Genomic DNA, 7,995 nt, shown 5'->3' on the forward strand with positions numbered 1-7,995 from the left:
GTAGGTGCTACCAATTCTATGGCATTCAAGGAATTTATTTTTCATACAAACTGAAACAATGTCAGTATCCTAGTGAAATGACAGTTTGGAAGTTTCAAATATCCAATTTTGATATATTAGATGCCTTCTCATGATATTGGCTAGTGAAATATGTGTGCTTATGATAGACTTAGATTGGAGTAATGTCTTCAACATGAAGGAAATTGGTTCTAAATTCTTGAAGACAAGGCAAAACTATCTACCAGAAGCAATAGCCTTGGTATGTAGGTGTTACTTGGGCAAGATGCTATTCATGAAAAATTATTTCAAGAAGCTTCTAAGTTTGAAAAAACAGCGAATACGGCCTCAACAACCATTAGGTTGGAAATTTTCCACTGGATGTTATATGATTAATGCAATAGCTAATGGCATAGCTTGGATTGATAGAGGTGCGGATGCAAATTTTCAAAAGAAATCATGTGCCTAAGAAAGCAAGATCGAATCCCCCATTGGTTGATATGTGTTTGTCACTCACATTCCCTAATACAAACCTACCAAAACAACATCGCTATATCATCCTGTGGAGAGAATATTTCATGAGGGACAGAACATAACAACATTATGTTCTCCCATGTGGTAGTAAAGGACAATTTTCAAAGTTAATGGGCAATAATTATTCTAGTCCTATGCAATATTGGATGGACAGATCATGTAGTAGCTTATGTCAACACCTACATGTGTTTGAACATTGATGGTACCGCGCAGGTATCCAAATTCTTGTTCATCCCAACATTGATAGAGAACCGAGCCTATGAACAATGGAATTTTGATGTTTCATTATTTTGCATGATGACTAAGCATAAGGGAAGAAAGCATTGTATTGATGAAGTTCTAAGGTGGCTGCACTAGCTCACTGATTTCAGGCAGCACCCTCATTTTTCACGTGCTACAATAGGGTAGGAAAGGAATAAACTCCTTTGAGTAGTAGTGTAGCATGAATAAGCTCCCTTAATCACTAAATTTGATTTCATATTGTCATAAATAGATGACTTGTCTTTTGCTTTGTAAAAGACAAAATTGTTTGGTGCTTTTACTAGATGTGGAGGCCATTCTCATATATACATCTCTAAGTTGGAGCCTGTGTTACCCCTTATTTTGGCATAGGGTTAATACTAGTGAATTATCAAGAGTTAACCAATTCGATGCTTGGAGGTTGGATATAGAAATGTTAGCTATGTTGAAGGATCATATAATACAGTGGGCCAATACCATGGCTTATCAATACCACATGCCCAAAAACCACCTCTCATTTCAATATATATATATATATATATATATATATATATATATGTTAATTTAATTTTATTACACTTTTTGACCCAAAGACACTCTTCATCCCAATATGGAAGAGCTGTTGTAATGTCTTGTTAATAAAAAAGAAAATAAAAATAAAAATTATTAATTACAACATTTTGACTTAGTGAAATTACATAAAAATAAAAATTAAACCAAAAAAATAAAATTTATAATTAAATCAATCTAGATCTATATCTCTCGAGATTCAAACTTTTCTTCAAATTTTACACTAAAAAAATATGTTTACACATATAATCCTTTCGAAACTCAATAGATACAAAGTTAATAAAAATTTAAACTAATTTAATTATTAATTTCATAAACTGAAAATCCTAATGCTCATTTCTTTAACTTATACAAAATTCTATTATATATTTTATTTGAACATCATAATGCTCATTTCTTTAACCTATACAAAATTCTATTATATATTTTATTTGAAGAATCGAGAATCTCAGTGTAATCCATACATTATAAATTAGATTAATAAGTTAGATATCTCCTTTGATACAATCTTATAAAGTTAATTAACCAGAATCTGTTAAATATAGACTATAGTCAAGAGCAGGCCACCGGTTAAATATAAAAGAATATACAGATACCAAGTAACAGTCAAACTTCATCGTTCTTTAAAAAACCCAGATCCCAGAAGTCGTTGGAAATGCAATTTTCGTAAAGTTGACGAACACAAATTTGTTAAACACACAAATAAATTGTAATTGTCAATTAAAGAAAGCCAGTTGTTTCACGTAATTATCTCACCTGCAACAGTCAATGTTCTTCAATATTCAAAAGTCCGATTTCAAATAGAACCAGTTGTTTCACGTAATTATCTCACCTGCAACAGTCAATGTTCTTCAATATTCAAAAGTCCGATTTCAAATAGAACAGTGTTAAATATTTTGAGTATATTATTCATAATCAAGGAGGCACGTTGCAGGTCTCGGCCGTTTCCCAGATTTACATTCTCAAAAGTAATCAGTGTCCCTTATCTATAAAATCCACCCTGCGTAGTGAGCTCATCCCACACTTCTTCTCTGCGTAGTGAGTTTACCCGTTTTCCTTTTTTGGGGTGTACAACAAATCAATGTAGTTTTTAGATGCAAAGAGTGCAATTATTCGGTGTGCAACTGCACTTTTATTTATGAGTTTTATGTTGTTTCCTGTAGCATTATGTTGTGATAGTTGCCTTCACAAAACCAAGCTCGTGTACAACAGTCAGCCTCCATTTCCGGAACTTAGCAGTGGTAAGTATGCAATGGACAATCTAGCCACTTTCACACTCAGGCTTCCGTTTGGAGAATTGATGCAATATACTTATCAATATTATATAGAGTCAGATATCAATTTCATTCCGGTTGATTTGGGAATATTTTAGAGTTCAAGATAGTAACCTCATTCCTGTTAGTCTGAAATTTTAAAAATTATTGGAATCGGCGATAGGGATAAGAATAATTAGTGTGATTTGGTTAGAGATAAAAGTAGTTAGTGTGATTTGGTTTTTGAAAGTTTATATAATAAAAGTCAATATTACATAAAGATTGAGTATAGATTTTGGTTTGTTTTTGATAGAAAAGGTAATATAAGTTGATATTGTATAAACATCTTGTAAATAGATTCGGTGTGGTTTGGTTTTGAGAACTGATTTAGTATTAGTATATAGTTTGAGTCACCCAAATAGTTAAGAGCATGTGTTTCTTTTTAAAAGGTTACAGGTTCAAAATCAGAGAAATAGAATATGTATGTCTTAATAGATTTAGCAGTCAAATGGTTGCAGGTGGTAGATTCCTTGTCCCACAAACAAGAAAAATCTCATACACCAATTTAGTGTCTAACTTAACTATGACCTTAAAATTAGATAATCATAATGATTATATTACATCAAGATAAATAAAAAACTGATTTTGATGGATGTGTTTGTTCTCCATTATTGTAGCTGGAGAATGCGAATACGATGGGTCGTTTGCTATAGATATCATGAGTGGTGGAAAGCTGTCAGTGGCAACTGCAAGTGCCAACGAATATAGGGCAGGCAAAGGATGTGGGGCATGTTATCAGGTGTGCTTACTATGATTCTAACGATTTCATTTAAACCTATTTTTTAATGGAAAATTTACTCATTAAATTAAACTTAATCCATTGCAATATATTGAATTCCTCTAACATCTTCCAAGGAAAATTTACTCATTAAATTAAATTTAATCCATTGCAATATATTGAATTCCTCTAACTCGTCCTCGGGACACTTCTAGTGTAATCCTTAGTTGATTACAGTACAATCTTCTTTTTTTAATTGTAGTATACTCTTTTTGTTCTCTCCTCTGTGGTGTAACTCTTCGTTTGAATAAAATCAGATAAGATGCACAGATTCAGCCGTTTGCACCAAATCAAGGGGGGAAGTTGTGGTTATGGACTTTACAGATGACAATAGGACAGATTTTCTTCTATACTTTCACACCTTCGAAAGCTTGGCATGCCCCGGTAAAATCCACCAACTTCTTAACATGGGGCCTGGCCTGGACGTGGAGAATAAACGGTGAGCACCAATTCAAGAATCCAAAGAAAAATACCCAGTGATGCTAGTACGAGGAACATTATTACTGAAACAACCATAAGTGTGTCTACAACTTGAATCTTTATTTGTTTCTCTATAGTTTGAATCTTTGTCCAATTCCGGACAGTGACATGATGGATATGTGTTTAATTTTTTATGACTTAAATATGATTACAACATCCCATGCGATTATCCAGGGAAAAATATGTCCATCAAAGTAGATAAAAGCAGTCACTATCCCGACTATCTTGTTGTCTAGTTTCTGTATCAAGGAGGCCAAACAGACATTTCCTTGGTTCAAGTTACCCAGGTGGAGTAACCCTGGACCATGGCTCATATAAGTATTAAAATTTATTTTTCTAATATGGTTCATAAATAATATTGTATGAGATAAATTGTTTTAAAGGGATCGCTTGAGGTTGGATTAACCATAGAACTAATCCTAACCCCAAAAATGTCAAAAGAATTCAACCCGTAAAAATAGTATTAATATCCTATAAAGCAAATCACAAACAATTTAAAAAATTTGCTTAAATGACTGTATTCAATCATGCGATCTGAATTGAGGGATTTTGCATGCAATGCAGGTAGGACACTGGAGTTGGCGTGAAATGAGTCTGCACAATTACAGTGCAGTGTGGGGTATTGAAAAGCCTTATTCATTAACAGGTCATGCCGAACCCAGTCCCTTGTTGTTCCGGGTACTGGTTACGGGAGGCTTCGACGGAAGTTGGGTAGGGCACCCTGGATACAATTTGTTACCTGCAAACTGGAAAGTTGGGTCTGTTTACGACTTAGGACTTTAGATCTCAGAGATGGCACAAGAATTTGACTGCAGTTCGTGCGCAACTGGCGACTGGAACGATAATTTATAGCTTCGTTGTGCTTCTCGTTGCACTTAGCGTCAGAATATGAGATTCCTGTGATTCGTGTGTTTGCCATTAATTTGTTTTTGAGAAAGAAACAAATATCGGTTTTATTATTATTGTGGCTAGGCGATGGTATCACCTACTTCAAAAACCTTCGCAATAACAAATAAAAGATCTTTCAAATATATATATATATATATATATATATATATATATATATATATATATATCTGTGTGTTTTTTTTTTTTATTAAGCGTTTTATCTTCTTGTACTGTGTCCATGTTATCAGTCGCCAACTTCAAAACTGTGGAACCTGTGTTATTTGGGTGTTGTTCAAGACAACGAACAAATAACACAGTCGCCGACTTCAAAACTGTGGAACCTGTGTTATTTGGGTGTTGTTCATGACAACGAAGAAATAACAAACTCCTTTTTTTTTGGGGCCAACAGTTTCTTGCCATTTATTATTGAATCAAAGATACACATAAAGAGCATGGTCAGCATGGAGCGGAGCACAACAACATTTGCAGATCAACTATGAAGGACCGACAGTAAACCAAAAAGATAGATCTGTACAATTATATATCTAGTTTTTCAACAAGAAATCCAAAAAGAAACAAAATTTTATCATGAACTTATCTAAATGAGTAAAAATAAGTCTGTACCCTCTAGATATTAAACAACCTATATATCCAGAAACAACCTACAGAACTACCTTTATACTTCTAGACAAAACCAAAAAAACCAATAGACTCCAAGAACAAAAGCTATAAGAACTTAAAAATCGCTGGTATGGACATGCAAAGAGTATTTTCCCATTAAGACATTTTTCCAAATAAATAGTCCTTCGATGAATTGAAGCCCATTTTTTAACAGGGAGTCTGCTCGAACGTTAAATTCTATGTAGATATGGAGAAAGGACAAGGATAAAGGATACTTTGAACTTTTAATAGGACATATTCAGAACTTACAATTCAGATTTCCGGAATAGCTAATATATAATAATCATGGAATCCCCGTCTACAATGATCTTGGAATCCTACCGAATAGCCAATATATAATAATCCTAGAATCCCCGTTTATGATAATATTGGAATCCCACCAAAAGCGATCTTGTAGATGTACAAAGATTTTGCTATAAACATGAAGGACCAGCAGCTAGTAGTTTTGCTTTAGTATTAGTGCTCAAGCCAAACACCAAACTAACTTTTATAATGTGCATTGCTTAACGTGATGATTATACCACGTTTTTTCTCTAGCCTTTTGCACTTGCTGATGAAAACCTGCCAAGAATCGATCCTCTTCTAACTCAAGTATCTACGTGAGGCGTTCTTCCATTATATCCCAATCTGCCTTCTCTGTCACTGTAGCAATCCTCAAACTGGGCACTATGTACTCCATCGGCATCACCGCTTCTTGGCCATATTCCAGTCGAAATGGTGTTTGTCCAGTCAACTTTTTACAGTTATTTCTATATGCCCAAAGAACAGTTGGTATGCGCACATCCCAATCGTTCCTATTCGCATTATAGATATTCGTCAAAGCATTCTCCAAGATCTTACTGAAAGCTTCAACTGTGACATTTGCTTGAGGATGGTATGGTGTGCTTTTCTGATGATACATCTAGAATTCTTCTAGCAAAGAAGTAATCGTTTCATTCAAGAAATGTGAACCCCTGTCGCTCATTAAAATATTAGGACAACCACACCTAGATAGAATGTACTCAAATATAAACTTCGTAGTTGTAGCTACGCTATAATCCTTCACGGGTTGCACCTCAGCCCACCTAGTCAAGTATTTTGTTGATGTGATGATGTAGCGCACTCCTATTTTTTTTTCCTGGTGGCTGAATAGGTCCCAAAGAATCTATCGGCCATTTGTGGAATGTCTGGAATGAGACCTGCAAGTTTAGAGGCAGTTCATCCCTTCATGATGACTTCCCGGTCCTGTGACAAACATCGCATGCACTACAATATTCCTTGGAACCTTCGTGCACAATTGGCCACCAAAACCCAACTCGTAGGATCTTCTGCATAGTCACTCTTCCAGTATAATGTACTCCAGCAACTCCTCCATGTGTTTCACTGATGATACTTTGTCTTTCATAATCCGGTACATACCTGCGCAAAACTTCATCCAATCCCATTTTATACAAGTTCCCTGCAATTACGGAAAAATCTGCGGCCTTGAACACCAATTCCTTCTTCTCTTGCGTCATATATCCTTCAGGAGCTACACCCGTAAACAAGAATCAGATTATATCCGCAAAATTTTCATCTGCAATGCACCCATCAAAGAGTTGCGCATTAGGCAATCCTTCATCAAGACTTGTAGGTACTTCGCCATTCTCAATTTGTGAAAGGTGATCGGGTCTAGCATTTAATCTTCCTAGTTTCACAATTACTACAAAGTCATACTTTTGAAATAGCAGTAACCACCTACAAATTCCTCCCCCCCAACACAGGCTTGTTGACCAGGTACTTCAAAGCTGAATGGTCTATATACATTTTGAAGTGTGCACCCAACAGATAATTCTTGAACTTCTAGAGCGCATATACCATCACCAACCCTTCGCACTCCATGGTTGAATAATTCTTCTCTAACTTAGACAGTTTTTTTCTTGCAAATTCAATCGGATGGTCAATATCCCCTACGCCTAGTTGGGTTAAAACTGCACCTAACGCTATGCAGGACGCATCTTCATGTACATGGAATTCTTTCTTCCAATTGGGGAACACTAGAATATCAATCATCATCCCAGTAGAATGTCGCATCTTTCTTCAATAATTTCTCCATGGGTGCAGTGATCTACACGTATGCCTTAATGAACTTTCTATAGTATCATGTATGGCCCAATGTTGCGAGCAACTGTTTTACATTCCTTGGGGGCTCCAAATTGATAATCATTGCAATTTTAGTAGGGTCTACCATCAACCCTTGCTTACAAACAACGTGGCCCAAAAGTATCCCATATGGTACACAAAATATACACTTCTTCATATTTAGGGAGATCCGATACTTCCTACAAGTATATAGCATTAGGTGAATACTTGCAACATGTTTTTTAACTAACCCAAACACCATCCTATCATCAAAGTAGACCTCCAATAAAGGTTGCGACTACCACCCTAGAAAAGATCGCAGGGGCATTCTTTCCTCCTCATAGTAATCTTGGATTGGTTCAGTATACTGCGCACCCTTTGCTAGATCCAATGGAAAAATGACTCTTAGTTCCT

At 35.5% G+C, this 7,995-nt stretch overlaps 1 pseudogene; it reads left to right on the top strand.

Moving 5' to 3' along the window:
- Nucleotides 1-714: 714 nt before the first annotated feature.
- LOC149144005 (expansin-like A3) lies at nt 715-4,695 on the top strand (annotated as a pseudogene).
- The last annotated feature ends 3,300 nt before the right edge of the window (nt 4,696-7,995 follow it).

Source organism: Pinus tabuliformis, chromosome X, assembly GCF_031772625.1.
Source record: "Pinus tabuliformis cultivar Carrire ecotype Pingquan chromosome X, CPIR1, whole genome shotgun sequence".
Classification (NCBI taxonomy): Eukaryota; Viridiplantae; Streptophyta; class Pinopsida; order Pinales; family Pinaceae; genus Pinus; species Pinus tabuliformis.